Here is a 19,217-nt window from a genome sequence, read left to right as displayed (position 1 = left end):
AGAAAAACAAACACACACACACACACACATGCACACACACACACACACACACACACACACACACACACAAGCAATCCCTGAAAGCAAACCAAGATAAAACTTACCACATGTATAATTTACTTTTCACTTGTCAACAAGTTGCTTTGATATGGCATAGAAGACAAAGTCTTATTTAAAAAGAATACATCTCAGATTTGATTAGCAAAGTGTTGCATGAGGGTTACAACTAAAAGGGTTTTGTTTTAGTTCACATGCAAAGAATCTCTTGATTCCAAGAGCTTTGTGACATACAAGAAATATTTCAGGCCAATACAATACCACTTGGTGCATCAGAGTGGCATAATTCACCTCTTTCACTTGTATGTACCTATCCCAACAGAGAGTAGAAGCACTGAGAGCTGGTAGTATAAACAGTAATACCTCTAGTGACTGAAAGCATGGTGGTAATTTCTTTTGATCATGTGACCATGAAAGCCATTTAGTGGAAAATGTGAACTAACAGATGTTTCAGTAATGTCCTCTGATTTCTGGAACTTACACCTCACAAAGGGAGATGTCAAGCACTATATGTATAGTATTATTTTTTAAATTAGGAAGATAGGAGAGTACGTTTTCAAAGTAGACTCCATGATGCTCTTTGGATTATAAAAAAAAATTTGACTACTTAAAAAATACTTTTAATATTTTTATTTTAAAAATTAAGTAGCACACTTAAAACTTAAAAGTTTTTATATATTAGGATTTTGTTAGAGTTCTAGGATAAGGAAGCAGTCTGAAAAGAAAATATTTTGCCCCAAGTTTATCCTTATTATGATAAATTTGGGAAAAGAGGCCTATTAAGGGAAATATTCTGAAAATAGCATCTGAATGTAGACACAGCTGATACAGAAAACACAAATTTTTATTCAAGTCATTATTAAAATATTTAAACATGAACTAGTGTTTAAGGTATAATATTGCTAGCGGAATCTGAAGGTTGTTTGTTGCTGAGAAATTGGGTGCTCATTTTATTTTCGAGAGGTTTTTTTTTTGTTGTTATAAATATCTCATAGCATCACGAGAAATAATAGCTCAGCATCTATCTCTTCAGCTGCAAATACCTTTTCAGTTCATTCATCTCCTTCATGTGTTCTGAGCTGCTAGATTCAGACCTGGGGAAAAATATTTTTCTCTTTTTCTGCAGTATTTCTTGCTTTGTTTTAGTTACCTCAATAACTCTTTCCCTTTGTTCTCTTTGGAAGGCACAGCCATTAAAGAAGTTCATGACTTATATTTTCTGTCTGAGGCCCAGAAAAGTTTCTCAGCATTTTCTCAAAGGCACATGGGTAACCTTATCACTTATGAAATTCAGGCACAAACTCCATAATGTTTTAGCTAAAAATGAGTATCTGATTCCTTTCCCATGGCTGCAACAACATTCTGGGTAACAATGCTGGGTACAGAGAATCACAGAAAGTAGAAAATCATAATTAAAATATGCATTTGTTCTGGTTCATTCTACTGGTACTCTCTTGCTTTCTTTTCCCCTTTAAGAGTCATTACATGCTTTCATTTTTCTAACCCAATTTTTTTAATATTTATTTTTGAGAGAGAGAGACAGAGAAACAAACAGCATGAGTGGGGGAGGGGCAGAGAGAGGGAGAAGCAGAGAGAGGGAGAGCCTCCAGAGCAGGCTCCAGGCTCTGAGCTGTCAGCACAGAGCCTGACACAGGGCTCAAACTCACAAACCACGAAGTCATGACCTGAGCTGAAGCCGATGCTTTACCAATTCAACCACCCAGGCGCCCCTATGCTTTCATTTTCAACATCAAAAAAGCTGTATTTTTAACATTAAAACTCTAATTTTAACAAAATAAGAGGAAAAAAAAAACCAAGGTACAATCTACAGGGAAACCCATCTTGGTGCGCTGCCCCCACCCCCTACGGGGTTCTGGACCTGCATGCCCTGCGGCACTCCCAGTCACATATATGTACACACAAGGGTGCATTCATGCACAGGCTGTGTGTGGGAGGGAGCTGGCTCAGGAGCAAGCATCAAAATAGTTTTAGAAATGACTGTCCTGCCTAGCACAGGCATTAGAGAAATATTCTTTGCAAAGGGAGGTGGGAAGAAGCATGTGTAGAGTAGGAGGTGGCATGGGCTGCCAGCCCCAGCTTTCCTCTCCCCGTGGCACCGGGCCTCCAGGGTACTCACTGCCTGTAAAAGGGGTCAGTCTGAATCTGCCCCAGAGGCTTTGGGCAGTCCTGAGTCCACACCCTGAAGTCAGGGTGGGCAGGTCCCACGGGAGCCCACAGACTAGCAGGTGTAGGTCCATGTGAAGGGCTAGGCAGGAGCCAGGGATGCTGGATCCCAGCTTCCAGCAGTCTCATGGTGGGCCGGTGGTTCTGATCTTCCTCATTCGATCAAGGTGGTTCAGGCTTGAGCCTTGTCTTAACACTAGGTTCCTCAGATTCTTTTCAGATTCCTCTGAGGAGCCCAGGAAATTTTTCATGTCTTTCATCTCCTGTTGTGTCCAGTGTGGCGTAGGCACAGTGTGGTGGCGGAGTTCATGGACATGCACAAGAGTATGGCCTCTGGTGTTTCTGGGGTGTCAGCTCCCTCCCTGCAGACAGTACCAGGACTCCCATCACAGCTTCATGGGGCCAGCATGATGCTCAGGGTCCCTTTAGCCTGGCACAGCTTGGGTGAGTCTGGGAACCTGTAGCTGGCATGGGCTGCATTGGGCTGCTTGCTAATGTCCAGAGAGCTGAGCAGCTCTGGGATGTTCTGAGCACTTAAGGAGAAGCTTTCAAATTCCAACTGGGAACATCAGATAAAAGCCCTGACTCTTGCATGTGAACACACAGGAGGAGATGACACTTATGTTCTCCTCGCGGATGCAGGAATAGTGGTTCTGGGGTCACAGGCCATGCATAGAGAAGAACTAGATGTCACTTAGGTTGGTGAGGCAGGCCAGGCAGGTCTTAGCACAGTCCTTATAGGCCACACTGGCAAACAAAGCCGGTGCCATTTTGTGCAGGAGACAGCCTTGTCATCAGTTTGAACTTGATCTTGGCACTCACCGTCAGCATTGTGAACACCCTGAACTGCTCCGCACGTGCAGTGTGTGGGGCGTGATCCCCCTTCAAGTCAGGTGCCTGCGCGGAATCCCGCTAGGCCACTCAGGGCGCAGGCTGTGCACGATCGATCGATCGATCGCGCATGTCAGGCACAGCGAAGCCACCACTAGCGTGTGCGTTAGTTGCACCTCCTTCCCTCCTCCTCCCACCTCTCCCGCCGTCCTCGCAGCGCGCACCCGCATTGCGCAGGTAAACATGGAGCCGGAAATCTGTGCCACGCGGAGGTCGGTGGTGGGCTGCATATCCAAGGAACCTGTAAGTGAAGTAGAAGCAGCGCATGGTGCCGGAGAGGGAGTGGTCAGCCTGCAGGGCTTGATGGGGACTGCAGTGGCGTCATCACCAAGTCCTGGGGGCAGGCCTGTTCTGCGTGTGGGCCTCCTGCAACTTGCTATTAGCAGTAGCTGCCGTTTCTCGCCTGAGATGCAGCTCTTTTGGATTCATGGAAGCGCAGGAAAGACTGGCGCTATTTCGCTTGGGAGCACAGCCCCTTCATGGCCTGGAGCTTTTTTGGGGTGAAGGGTGCGCGTGGCCAGCACAGGGCTCTTGCACTGGAGGTTGAAGAGACCATAGCCATGACTGGTGCCAAAGGCTACATGGCTCCCAGGTGGAGCATGACGGTCGTGACGGCAGCTGGAGGCAGGCACTGAACCAGCACATGGGACCAGAAACGGGAGGGTGAGAGCTCAGCCCCTCGTAGCCCTTCCATGTGAAGCTCTGGCGGTCTCAGAGGAGGTCCATGCTGGCCATGCTGACCACCTGTTCCAACGGCACATCGTTAGTTCCAGCATCAGTACCTAGCCTGCAGTGCCCACCGCCACCATCTGGGCTGTGTACTTGTAGGGTGCCACTTTTTCCGCGCCCAGCCTGGGATAGTGACTGTGGATGTCTAAGAAGCCCATCTTGCAGAATGGTGGCCCGTCGTCTTGTGAAGCCTGTTGGTGTGTATGCTGGGCCAACGGGCCACACTGTTGGCATGCTTGCGATCTGCCTGGAAGAGGCCAGTTGTGCTTAGCTTGTAGAGCAGCCACAGCACCACGGCTGGAGACATCCCAGAACAACACATTGCCGTCCTCACTGCAGGTCGGCAGCAGACCTCACCGTGATGGCTCCTGGGCCAGGTTCTGACCCCTGGTGATGGGCCAGCTGAACGGCGCTGGAGGCCGGCTGAGGGCGTGGCAGCCCACCAGAGCTCAGGATGCGGGCCCACAGTTTGGCGGGGACATTGGAGACATGGGCCAAGCAGGTAATAGCCAACGGGTAATCTCTGTCTTAATGCTGGGTGCTTACAGGAGGATAATTTTTCTAGATTTTAACTATACCATTTCTCAATACATGATTAAGTTGCCACAGTTGGCCGTTAGTCTTTATTTGAAAGAGAAGCCAGGTACAAGAAAGGTGGAGTAATCAGAGTATTCAAGATGGAATCTACCTGAACTATTTGTACTATGAGACATGGCTTAGTTCATAACCAACAATACTTTATATCTACCAATTTCTAAGTCATTTTCTCATTAAAATAATGGTTGACCAGGTGTACCTTAAAATGCCTTCAATCACTTCTGTGTTAATTTGAGAGTAGAGTTTTGGGAACCAGTGAGATTTAATTTTCAAATCCCATTCAGTTAAGCCAGGGGGAGAAAAAAGGAGGGCAAATTGGAGTTTTTGGTTTTGCTTTTACATCTTACAATACAGTTAGGGCTTTTATGACTGAAGGGAAGTGATAACTACAGAAGAAAATTATGACAATTCCAACATTTAGTACATTAAAAGGTTTTAAGTACATTAGCAAAGTCTCCTCAGTAAATTTGGAAAGAATGGAGGGAGAAATGTTGCTATTTGTGTTTTATACCAATGTCAGCAGTATTAAATTAGTAAAGAATATATGTGATATATTAAATGCAAAAATACACACACATACACGCACACAGTACAAACACAGAATGAGAATAGCTTAGCATTCCCAGTTTTTAAACTTTCTCTTCATCATCAATGGTTCCCTTTAAGGAAGTTTTTCAGGTAAGCATCCTAGAATGTTCTGTTTCCCACCTCATTTATCATTAAGTGATCATGTTTTATTTTTTGTCTCAACTGTGTAATGTTAAGGGGTTGATGGTCTAGTATATATACAAACTGACGAGAAGAGCTAGAGAAGATACCAGGAGGCTCATGATGAAACCTTTCTTAATGACATTTCCCTTATGAACACAGCTTGCCTGCAAGCTGTTACAGAATCGAGAGTGTATCACCAAATGGAAGTTTGAAATTGCCCCCCCCCACACACACGTGTGCGTTCACACGCGCACACACACTCACACACACATACATCACAGGTGCAAAAATTCTGCATAGAGTTGACATTTGTCGTCTACTTTGGTTCCTAGACTGTCACTAACCTCACCAATGAGCAAACATAAGTACATCTGCTTTCTAAGAAAGTTCCCAATGAATTACAAATACTACACTATAATTTCCAAGTTAGTGTGATAATTCATAAACATTAGCATTGCTCCCAAACTATGCTGAGTAGGCAAAATAAATCATGAGTCACAAAATATTTGCTCCAAAGCCAAGCCCATCCTTCACATGAACAATTTTCAGAAATGATGCAGACAGACTTATGAACAACACTTGCTTATTTTTAGAACTTTTCCTGCCCTTTGAGACTATTCTTCAGCTTTAGGTTAAAGTCCTACAGTGAACTGAACACAAAGCTTAGAGATCAACAAATGTAAATTAAGATAAATGATTATATTTCCAGTTAATATGTCGGAAGAGCATACTGAAGGAAATGTTACATTACTTAATTTTCTGAGCTCCAATTTTTGTTTTCTCATATATCCCAATACAGACACAGACACATGTACACCCACTAGTACACACATGTCTTGACTTCTCTAAAAATGGGTTGACATTCTGGATTCAGTGATTTTCAGTGGTATAACCCAAACTTTCTCAATTAGGAATTTTAAGTGTATCTTCTAGGATCTCCGTTCATTCCTATCAGATTTCCTTCTGTATAGGCATAGGTTTCCTCTGATAGTCAGGATCACCATTAACATATTTGCGATCAGGTAGATGTCAACATGTTTTAACTTTTATTTTTTAACAGCAAAACAGCCCAGATTTTCTTTGTAATTTATTTTTGGTATCAGTATCATTCCATTTTCTCCATGCTGCCCTTTTGAAGTACATTTAAATCTTCCTTAAAATATAGTGAGCACTCTTCTAGAGAATGCCTGACTTTATTTTAGTTCCTTTGATTTGCAATGCATAGCTTTAGCAATACATCTCAACATATTATTTGTTTTCATCACTGAAGCTCTTTGTTGCAAAGAGTTCTCAGAAGTTTGCTTTTTAGGACAACTTCCTAGACTATAAGGTTTCTACTTAGAACTCCTTGCCTTCTGACTGGTGTAATTTACATGCAATTTAAATTTTCTTGATTTTATTACATTAGGGAATGGCCTGACATGATTCTAGGTTTTCAAACTTCTGTATACTTAATGCATTAAGGGAAAAAAATGCAAATTCAAACTAGAGGCTCAGGACCAAATAGGGAGCAGGGCATTGGCAGAATCTTGTGTGGTGTTAGCAGTGGTAGTTGGGGCATGGGGTTAGGCAGTGTTGCCAAAGGACATCTCATATCAAAAAGCAAGTCCGCTGATAATTTTACAGTGACTATTGCATGGATGCTGCTCTAAATGCTTCTTTATTCTTTCCCAATTAAGTTTGTATCCAGTCCAGCGGAAGAGTAGATGTTGATTTTCTTGGGGAGCCCTGAGAATGCCAGAACAGGTGCCAGGTGGTAGTGGAGTTTAGATTCCACTTCTGTAAGGATGACATAACTTGGTTACTTCCTTGCAAGTGATCCATTAGGTAACGTGTCTTATAAATCTCTCATCAGCAGGGATAGTTTTAAAGGAAACAATGGTAGGAGTAAATGTGACGCCCTCACTGACAGGTGTTTTGACCACAAAACCACTTCTTAATTCTCCAGATGATGTATTTCTATGTGTGTGTGTTGTACCAGTATTCAGTTCTGTGCTCCGTGCTAATTTAGTGTAATATACAATCTTGGAAATGATTTCTTTCCTTCCAAGATCCGAGGCATTACTGTGAATAATTAAAAAAGCAGGGCTCTGCCTTATTGGTAGCATCTTTCCAACTTGAACGAATCCCATTTGTTGGCACTGTTGTGGTCATGCCTGACCTTTCACCCAGTTTGAGGGCTTGTTTGCCAGCGTCTGCCTAGTATGGCTCTACACTCTTAGCACCTGCTTTCCTCGTTGAAATGTTTCCTGACAATGTAAATGTAATATTAAATGTGCATGCGGTTCCTCACCATGTTCCTCCTTTGTGCCAATTATGTATCTTGATTTAGTCTTTTGTGTCTATTTTTTCCTAACTTACACAGACTTTTTTCTCTAGCAAAACTGAATATGTACAGCAACAGCTAGTGTCCTGCCCCAAATGTTCTCTCCCCTGTCTATCAAGGTGTGAGTTTAGTGCTAGACTTTTCCTTTTGTATCCTGGTTAGAAATTCTGTGACATCCATTGTTTGTATTATTTCCAGAAAGTGCCCAATAAATATCTGAAGAATTGAAATATGTTTTCTCCCATTAAAATATAAGCCCCCTGGGGACAGGAACGGTGCCTTGGTGTAATTTGCAATGTACATAAGGTATTAGACATTTTTAAAACATATTTTTTGATTCACAGATTGTTTGATAAATTTGATAACTTCTTCCTGAGTTTTCTTTTTTTTAAAAGAAAGGTCAGATTTTTGATTTGTCCAAATCTTGCAGTTCTTCTGTTTCAGATAGTAGTTCCTCAAAGGAACTCAGCTGTTTCCCTACTAGGTCACTCTCCAGTTTCTGGTTCCTATTGGCTTGCTGTGTATATCTTGTAGGGGAAAAAAAGGCATTTGTCCAGTCTGCTGCTTTGTAGAAAGAACTGAAAGGGCAATAATGTGGCATTTGTTAGATTTTAAAAAATGGAAGGAAGGGGAGGCTTTTAATTGTATGGGAAATTTAATTAGATTTAGACTAATTAAATTCATTTTTTATATTAACATGTTCACAAATATTATTGCATCTCGTTAGATTTCATTCTTCTAGCCTTACTGAACAATATTCAGTAGTAGTTTCAGATTACAATAAGTTCATTATGAAGATAAGGTGGAATTAGTGTAGGAAGCTCAGCTGGTTGAAGGGGTCTGTACTTTAATTACTGCACAGGGCGTGCATATTAATTACAACACAAGTGATATTTACTGTACCTCAGGAACATATGACAGGGTAGAGATACTGACAGCACCAGCTAATAAACTCAGTATGATAATGAGGAGAAAAGACCATAAAAATAGAAGGAAATAAAATTATTCATAAAGTATATTGATCCCAAAGTAAAGACATTAAGCTCTGATGAAGGGCAACAAAAGGGAAGCTCCTCACTTTATCAAACAAATAACCAAAGTAGAGAAATGTTAGCAGGGAGACAGATTGTGATTATACTGGTCACATGATCACACTCCAGAGAGTACACGGGAGCCATAACATGGGAGATTTTTAATAAATCAGCAGAAAGCCATACTGTCACCTGCAGGAACCGAGGTCGCGGTGGCTAAGGACAGCCCCGTAGAGAAGTCAAACATGCTGTGGTATAAACTGGAAGGAACCACACGCATACAAAATCTGGTTCGGGAGCCACTGTCCCCTCTGGAAAAACGAGGGCACACCTAAGAATACTGCAGGAATTACTCTCAATAGCAACTCCGGGGGCCATCACCCACTTTTCCCTGTTATTAGAAATCACCAGCTCTGATTCCGAGATGACAAAAGGGAACAGTTGGGGGCTGGTTAGATAATTTTTCTCAGAAAATGCTCAGTTATGGTGTGATCCTTTCTAAATCTACACAACTCAAAGGAAAGTTCACAAATTTTGGCTTCAAGTGATAAATGTGAGATTTGTTTTGTTTTGATTTTACATGGGCCTTGCAAAGAAATGGTCATTTTTTAAAAAACAATTATTTGATCAACTTCTAACAGTTACAAACAAGCTTATTTTCGGGGGAAAAAAACCCTGGATAAAGTGCTAATTCTTAATTTACATCAAATAATTACTGTAGTCAGGTGTTTGCTAAGTATTTGTTATTTTTAAGCTTATTACCCAAAATCTGCCACAAATTGTGCTCAGAGTTGAGTTATTATGGATAGAAAGTACATCAGTTACGTGTTTATTTTAACACATAGAATAATGATGTTGACCAAACTCTTACAATCGCTTTAAGTTAATTTTAGGAGGAAAACATGTTGTGGGTGTATATACGAATAGCGATCTTAATATATAGTGCAAATATGTGATATATATATGTACAAATGAACTGTAATCTGTATATAATATCATATGTATTTCTGGTTAAAGTACCTAAAAAATAATAGTAAATCTAGATAGTGCATAATCCGGCCCTGTATTTTGGTAATACAGTTAGAGGTGTCTGGAAACAAAAAACAAAAGGAAAGATTATTCGTTTTGGTTGAAATCTATAAAATCATGAATTGAAAGGGTTAGATGTCAAATTACAGAATGAAATTATGGCAAACTCACTTTGCAACTTGGGCAAGACAAATAATATGTATAACCAACTCACTCTGAACTGAATTATTTTAATTTACGCATCCTGGAGCCGAAGTGAAGATAGCCCTGGGCTCCCTCATGAAATGCGGGTGCCATGCCTGGTTTGCTGTGCGTCCCTCTGCCCTTCTCAGTGCCTTACTCTATGTATCCCAGTATTCCAATGTTTTCATGCTAGCCTTTCTTTCCTCCGGTAGAGGGGTTGTTTCATTCATATTAAGGTGAAATATTTCCAGGGAATATTTTTAAGAGAACAGTGTTTCATGAAAGCTTATGTTGTAACTTGACCATTAACGAAGTACTTCTGTATGAGCAGGGGATCTATCTGAAATTACTCAAGTGTATCAAATAGTTATGAACACAACCCACATGAAAGGCCAGGCATAATCAGAATGTGGGAAAAAGTGGTAATTCAAGTTTTATAATCGGTACTGTTGTGAACTGGGTTATTTTCATCAATACCTGTGTGATATTACAATGTTAAGACTCAAGGCTGTAGGATTGTATAGTACCAGGAACATGGTGGGTAGATGTTTGATGAATATTTACTGAATGAATGAATAAACAAATGATTCATTTACTGAATGAATGATTGATTGAATGAGTCCTCCTCAGATGGTGTTTCCTTAATTCTTGAAAGGTACCGGTGGTGTTTCTGTTGTATCTGGTGAACTGGCTACTCTCTGTTACTCTGGCATTTTCCTTTTTGTACTGGCAGTCCCTAACCACGGTGTCTCTCTCACCACCTGAAATGTAAGTGCTGGCCGGAGTGGATGACCACTGTCAAGTGGGTGGGCTCTTGCTCTGTGTTTGGAAGCAGAGGGTATAGGTGATAATGGGAGATTGATGCACTTGTGTTGAAATCTGGAGCATGAAGTCATCTGTAGCTTACCCATTGTGAAGCTCAAACAGTTTTATGATAAACATGAATGGCTTTAGCAGACTTTCAGTTATCAAGATGTTGATTATGGGTTTTTATTTTGTCCAAAATATTCTGATATTTGGGAAGAAAAGAATGGTTTAGGTGCAGACCAATTATATGTATAAATGGGAACTTGCAAGCCTATGACCCCTATCCACTTGGATTAGTGTTAAGGAATTAGAACACAATAGAGACAGAATAGATGGAAAACGTATTTAAAATTTAGAGAATAATTCTGATTGTCTATTAGTGTTTCATGGGTTTCTGTTAGGAGTTTGCTTCTCTTTGTCAGAGTTTTTAATGTTTCCTGTTAGTATTAGTTTTCCTTGTTCCTCTTATAAGGTGTCTGCTGTCCTTGTGCCATCATTTGCCCTAAGCTTCTTCCCTTTTCTCATATTCGCTGCTTCAATGATCACCATTATTTTTCATCCTCCTCCCATCCAATTTGGTTCTGATATTTATTTCTGCAAACATTACTTTCTGTCTTCTGTGTCTCTACTTTAATGGCTAATTTGACATTCAGGAGCTTCTCTTCTTTCTTCAGCAGAGGAAGAGTTGAGTTTGTTGAGAAACTAGTTTGGGGATATCTATTAATGTTGACTTAAGAAAGAAGGGAAGTCCTAAGCTTCCTTTATTTCTGCTTTGAATAATGAGGAGGCAGAGAATATTTGATGTAGATATTAAATAGAGACAAGAATTCTGATGCTCAACATGTTGTAGAAAACAGAGGATTTAGGAATTAAAATATCACTGAGACAAAATAGGTTGTATCATCTAAAGATTGGGGTAACTAGTTCATATCATCAATTAAGAAAATCATTATTTTTACATTTGGAATAAGTATATGGTCAATCTTGCTGCACTGTGTTGCTTGAAATTAAAATTTTAATGTTAAACAGAATAAATGACCTTTAAAAATATAATACACTTGACCCAATATGCCCAATATGCTTTGTAATCACTACAGTCAGAGGGAGCCACAAAATTCTTGTGTTTCACCCACACAGAAACTCTTGTTAATTGTCACTTCAGTGAAGCAAAACTTCTAGAATGTCCCCAAAGCTTTTGAACCCCAGTGCAGAGTTTAATTTCTTGAAGCAGCTCAAGCTCCAAGTAATTTCATAAAGTTTTAGAAGGTTAAGTTTCTGTCGTAAACAAATTTATGTTTGTGGATGTTGATAATTAGAAAAAAGTATTTTGTGAAAATCTGAGGAAGTAAGATTGAATAGATAATTAAAAATTGCAACATTCTAATCAATAAAAAAGATGGATATGATTGTTCTTGCCATTCTATTTCTTGGACCTTGTAAATCTTCATAAATCCTTTTCCTTTTTTTTTTTTAAGATCATGTTGTATATTCATCACCACAAAGTGGAAGTCATAGTTAAGGTTTTCTGAAAGTCTTAGATTGTATAGCTCTTATAGTGTGCTAAAATAGTAATTCATTGAGAAACCTCAAAAGTGTGTCATAGAATAGTATTAACAGGAATAAAGGAACAGAAAAGGCAACCTGTGATGGAAAATTCACAGATCTGTTAGAAATTGTCAAATTGATCAGCATCACTAGGAACTATTGAGAGGAGCAAAGGTGATGTGCTTATTATTTGATTTAACAACAACAAATATCAAAACAACAATGCTTGATTTCTTTTGGGAAGGATCATTTTTCCATTTACCTTTTCTGAAACAATCCCCACCCTCTGTTCCCCTGTTCCTGTTACAATTAGTCATTACCTACTGTTGCTTATGGTTTGTTGGCAGTCTCTGACTGCAATCTGTTGCTCTGTGACAGATCAATTCTTTTAGCCTACAGACTCATTCTTGAATTCAGCCAAAATGAAAAAAAATACATGTATGTATGTATATGTATATATATATATATATATATATATATATATATATATATATATGTAAAAGTCTAAGTCACATTGCTTTGGCTAATGTGGCAGATCATTCTTTTAAAGGGGTGCCCTTAAAGGGAGATCATTAATGAATCCTGCACATATATAAAGGGAGTGAATGACATTGACTCCCTATGCAGAACAGGTTCAGAGTCCATATGTATAGACGACTGCGGAATTTGAAGTATGTTCATTTACTATCGTCACTTTTAAAGGAGACAATTTCAGAGCAATATTTTAGTTAGAGGAGTTGCTTCTGAGCCTACTGAAGAGAATTTGTAGAAATCCTGTTGTTTATACCCACACACATATAGATGTATACACACACCACTGAGTTTAAATAATCCCAGTAAGATTCATATTGCTCAAGTTTTTCAGCAAAAGAAATTATAGTTTTCTTGCAATCAATTTAACAGTCAGAGCTTTGGTGTAGCAAAATATATGCTTCGTAGCCCTTCAAAATTTACGCAGTTTGTACATATAGATATATGCTGTATATATTTTGAAGTGATACGTATGTTGAAATTTTTCCTCACTTAAAACCATGCTGCATAATTGATTGGAAGAGTTACTCTCATCACAGTCTATTTTTGCAGCAAAGCAGAGGCTATTTGAGATGCTTGTAGTTTTTTTTTTTTTCTTAAATGCTTTACTTTAATGCAAGGAAGGGAAAAACTAGTCATTATATAGCAAGATATTATTCATTGTTGGTTTGTTCTGAATGATGCTGAATTAAGTAACATTACTGCCTAACAAGAAAAATATGTTAAAAACCATTTTCTCCATTAACTTTTGGTGTCACTGTTGTCGGACTCAGCAAGACCCTCTTCGGTAAGACACACATACACAGACTAGTCACTCACATACTCATTGTCCTTTAAAAAATATGTAATCCCTTAAGTTTGCTACCTTACAGACCTGAGGAACAGCTTGCTTCTCAACATTTCTATACAATAAGGTTGCCTCAATCACAAGGCCAGAGCTGCCAAATTAAGAAAATTGGTGGGCTATCAAGGAAAGTAGTATTGAACCAAAAGGCAGATGTTTCACTGTATGTTATACATTGGTGAAACACCCTCGGTCTGTCAGCATGCATTTTCTAAAAGCATACACTAGCCACTGTGTTGGTTCCTGTTTTCATTTTGAGTTTGTAAAGGGCCCTCCTTGTTTGGCTCCTGGAAATCTACCAACTTTTCTTGCTCTAAAAATAAGACAAGGTACTCATTCGCTAGAAATTACTCTAACCACTTGAGAAACACCTTACAATTTTTTCAAGCTCAATTTGGAAGGAGGCTGTAGGTATTAGGGCCGTGATGCAACTTCACAAATAAATCCATGATGGGTAAAGCAGAATATAAACAGCATATCAATATACACAAGCCACAGGGTCTAGGACATAGTATGGGCAGGATTGGTTTGCAAAATGCTTGCATTTTTAGTCTAATTATTCTTTTCACTAATTCCTTCTATGAAGAAATGGAAGAGTCCTTAAACATACAAATGTGGAAATTGAGGACTGAACACGTTACTTTGGGTAAACAAGGGATACAGGAAGGGACAGCTCTTTTATACTTCGTTTTGCACTATTTGGTTGCATTTGACTGTGTTTGTACTCATGTAGGATAATCTTTTTCAAAGATTGTAAGAATTATTTTACAATTAAACTTTTTAAATAATTTTTACAGAAAAATGACTTAAGCAAATATACTAATTCATTGAAACATTACCTAAGATTAAAGTTTACTTTTAACATGATATCATTGTACATAGATTCTAAAGACTATCACATTGTTTGGATTTTACTATATTTGAATAAATAGCAAAAAACACACAGAAACTAATTGAAACATATTCCTTTGTTCTGGTAAATTACTACACATGCCTCTAGCTGCCTAGTATCTGAGGTTCTGTAAAAGGAGATTTTTATTTTATTTTTATTTTTTTTGCCCTCCCAGTGTGTTTTATCCACCATTTAAAAACACATTTGAAATATATTGCAATTGCGTGAGAAGTGACATAAATACATTTGGTGATTAATATTTATTTGATCAACTGTGAGTGCAACAATATGACTTCTAATTTGAAACCACACAAGCTTCCTTTTCAGCAATCCTGCCTTTCAAAGCCTTTCATTTGCTATATCCCAGGCTGATCTTGGAAAGAGAATCTGTTCGATGTACTTTTCCCTACTCCTTTTCCAACTTGAAACAGGAGAGTGGGCATTTGGCTGTATTTCCAGGTGTGCCATATTGGAACTTATGTAACACGCGAAGGGATGGGGAAACTCTTAGGCTCTAGACCTGTGGATGATTCCTGAGAGCGTGGCCTGTTGAAACATGCTCCAGGGTGTATGGATTGGAAGGTCTATGCATACATTATCTGCCATATCTAAACATGCTCACACACATTTTGTAAAACGGCAGAGTTGATGTCTGGAAAACTTCTCCCAATGTTAACTAAAGATCCTGTTCTATTTCGTATTATTATTCCTATTGTTTTATTTCCATCCCCTGTGCTCGTGGTGTCTTTTGTGGCACTTCAGCTGTGATGAGATGGGCGCGTGAGCAGCTTCCTCCAGAATTGGCGCCAGCTGGTTTGGAAGACTGGCAAACCTTCAACTTCTCCCTCGATCCACCACGTTAGAGATTGACTTTATTATCTGCTATAGTTCCATGCCATCCATGCCCAGTTTCCAGTGGCCCAGAATGCAGGCATGTAACAGGCCTGTTCACTATCGTGCTTATTCTGATTTAGTCATAACCTCAGGAATTGCCTTTTAACAACTCCAAAAAAAAAAAAAAAGTGAGGGTCATCCACTTCTAATGCTGGAAACCCTGTGATAATCTGTTCCATGCATTCAAATGAAAATATGACTTCTTGGCAGAGAATAGCATTATAATGTAAAATCCCATATGCTGTTATACAGTATGTTGCAATCTGTTTTACGGCTGCCTCTATTCTAACGAGTGAATACTGCCAATAAAGCAATTGAAGATAACACTAATTGCTTATTTCTGTGATCCATAATTTTTATGGCTGCCTTATAGCTCTTTAGTCAAATAGATGCTTTTTGGCCTTTAAGATCTAGAACTCGTGTACGGTAGCAATTGAAACTGGAAATGTACATGCTGGCCTGAGAGACTTTTCTGTACTTGATGAATAGGATGCAGCAGAGAAAAAAATGGAAAGTTGTGAAAGAAAATAGACATCTTCAATCGGCTCTAACAGGTAACCACTAGATTTTATCAATATTTAGGTGACATTAAAGAAATACATAAATACGTGGCTATATTCGGTTGTCAGGTTTTCTTTGGCTTCACGCATTTTGGGGCCTTTTGGACACAAAAGCGACCACGGAAGACACGGTGGTGTGTGAACACAGCTGGTTGGAGACAAGGCTCTGTGCTCCATCCTGGGTTTTCCACACTTTGGCAATAGGAGTCGAGACAGTGATTCAACTCTTCTGAGTGTCGGTTCCTCTCAGAAATGCTCTGGTGACTAAAAGGCTGGGAACACACCGCTGCCCATAAAGTACTCTACCCATGTGTGTGGTTGTGCTGGGTCCCTGTTTGGGGCCATCACGACATGCTTTTTCATGAATACTGTCATAGAAACCCCAAATTATGCAGTGTTTGTCCAAGGATTTATCCAGTTCTTTGCTACTCAGAGTGTAGTCTGTGGATCAGGAGTGTTGGCGTCACCTGGAAGTTTGGTAGAAATGTAGAATTGCTGGCCCTCCCCCAGGCCTGATGTTAAGACTCTTCCTTTGATCAAAATCCCCAGGTGATTAGTATGCACACTACAGACCAATACAGTCTAACGTACCTTATGGATGAGAAAGTGGAGATTCAAAGGCAAGGTGAAGTGATTCGTAAGAGGCCATGTAGTATGTTCAGAGCTAAACCACGTTGAGAGCCTGGGGCTTCGCCTCTGTGTTTAATCCATGCTGCCTCCACCTTAAAATAGCGAAGGTTTAATTTTATTGTGTGGCAGATTTCAGATTAACTACATAGGCTCAAAAGTGGGCAACATATTTGTAGCTTAAAATAATGTAAGTCGGGAAAGCCATCTGTTTCTGCTTTATTTGGTCAGATAGTGAAAATACAAATCAAAGCAAACAATAGGTTGTATTACTGAGCTTAAGTTACATATGAAAACTGTCTAGAATACCCATAGATTTCTACTCATGGAGCTCTGTAGATATGTTCTCAATTGAAGAATTTAAGAATATGGTCTGAAATTCAGACAAAGTACATGTGCAAAGATCATAAGGTCCTAGTATTCCATTTTTCTATTTTGTATCCAGCTTTCTAGCTACTATAATCTCTTTGATAAGAAGAATAGACACTTATGTTTAAGTAGGCATTTATTTTTCCTATTCCAACAGAAATATATGTGGTATGTTCAAATAGAGGTTGCAGAAAAATCAGCTAATTTTGCAAATAACTGAAAAATGTTTATAATTCCCTGATGAGATATATACATTATATAAGCAGTTCTGAGAAATACCACTATATTAGTTTAACCATTATACATATATAATAATTATAATAATTTTATATATAACAGTATATATATGTACATATATGTACATATATATACTATTATATATGCTACTCTGCACACTGCCAGTATGTTATTGGACACACTGGCAATGTTTTTCACATGTACTAAGAGCTGAGTATTGCAAACCAATATAACTTATTATCCCATTTAATCTTCACTACAAATCTGCAGGGGTACTACTATTATCCTCATTTTATAAATGAAATGACGAACCTCCAGTAAAGAACTTGCCCAAGGACACACAGCCAGCAAGATGAAACTGACTGAGGAATGAGGAGTTTAAATGTATCTTCCAAATTAATGTTGTGACTGGTAAAACTTTTGAGTCCCAGTTCCTTAAATTCTGATTTAATTAGATCTTTTCTCTCCATGTGAATTTCTACCTTAATTTCATGCAGTGAGGCTGGGACGGTGTTAACCTTTTCTGCCTTTTGCACCAAGCACCTGGTTAGGTGAACCAGCTGATGTCCTGTGTCTAAGGAGTCTGGGGCTGGAGTTGTCCATAGCCAGGGAAGGAAGGAGTCTTAAATACCCTACTGTTATCTCCATGGTCAGAAACTGCTTCCCCCCAAATGCTGAGCCTAGGTTCTTGGTTCTTCAGCTCTTACTCTCTAGTACTGAGATTGACAAACAAAGGTTGTAATAAAAATGCCATCATACTTGCGAATATTCTTAATGAAATCAGTGGCACAGGCTTTCACAGAGAAATGGATACGGAAGAAAGAAGGAGACAGGGCTACCCAAAATGGTTCTCGATACAGCTGTGGGAGCCTTGTGACTGAAGGTTAAAAGCTCAAGAGAAACATGTGAGAGAAAAAGAAGGTGCAAGACGGAGGAAGACTGATACTAGTAATTGCAGATAGTCTAGAATAGTGATTAATAAGCAAATGGCAAAAGGACCGATCTGGAAAAAGAAGAAAACACTCACACACAAGCAAACGTATAAAGCTCACCCTCATTTTATGTGACACGTTTGGCTCCATGCTGATAGTCCACGTGTAGAATCTCCAAAAGCTGTACCTTGCCAAATGTTAACTGTTAGTATGTGCTGAAACCTCATTATGTATGAAAGGATATGATCAGAAGAGAGGACTGTTGCAACCAGCTGTAACCTATAGCATTCAAATAACTATCTTGGTGTGAGAGACAAACATTGATTACTTAATTCCAACACTTTATAATGCTTCATGGGGAAAAAAAGACAGTTTTCCTTGCACTTGTTATTTTCTTTTATATTAGATGACTAGGTTCTACATTATCTTAGAGTGTCCTGGTTTGACTACCTAATTTTTTTCTTTAAATACTGGATAAAGGATCAATTTAAATATCTCTAGCCTACCAACGTGGTGTCACTTGGATATATTGCAGTATTTATGATACCCTATGATTAATGGGATTTTTCAGAGAAAAAGAAAGAGATCATCTCTTGAATGTAAAAAAAAAAAAAGTAACATATCACAAAATTCTGATTTCTTAGATGAAAACTCATGCCATGTGCAACCTATCAAGATTATAGAAATAGAATGATCCACTATTATTTCTTCTTTAAATCCTGGTTAATTTTTTTTTTTGAAACTTTCTGCTTTACTTTAGAAGTGGGACTAGCATTGCCTTCTTGGGCTCTGATCAGTTTGATTTTTCAGCTACACCAAGGGGCTTTTATTTCACCTCTTTGTGAAATTGGCTGGTTTCCTAAAGTTATTCTTCTATTATAATTTAACACAGTAAGAAGAGAGTAGGAAAAAAAAGAGAGATCTAATATGGTGTTATTTTATTACTACATAAAACTCCATTGTCAGAACGGAAAATACAGGAAAGGCTCTACACACAGATGGCTAAAAAGTTAAAGCCGAGTAAATGATCAGAGAGAGAGAAAAACAGAATCGTATTACAGTCTATGTTCCTCGGTATTATTTTGTATGCATGTCTTTGAATTTGAAATTCAAATAAGGCTTTTTATATATATATATACATAATTGAAAACAATTTTTTGATAAACAAGCAGACCAGATATCCAAACAAGAAAACGCTGCTCTGCCCTCTTTCCATTTAATCACAGAAGCCCTTGCCTTAC

General features: G+C 38.9%; 1 pseudogene; it reads right to left on the bottom strand.

Annotated features, from left to right (window-relative positions):
* Positions 1-2,366: 2,366 nt before the first annotated feature.
* LOC125162938 (lethal(2) giant larvae protein homolog 1-like) lies at positions 2,367-10,274 on the bottom strand (annotated as a pseudogene).
* Positions 10,275-19,217: the final 8,943 nt, after the last annotated feature.

This window comes from Prionailurus viverrinus, chromosome A3 (assembly GCF_022837055.1).
Source record: "Prionailurus viverrinus isolate Anna chromosome A3, UM_Priviv_1.0, whole genome shotgun sequence".
Lineage (NCBI taxonomy): Eukaryota > Metazoa > Chordata > Mammalia > Carnivora > Felidae > Prionailurus > Prionailurus viverrinus.
This window is presented reverse-complemented; position numbering and strand designations above follow the sequence as displayed.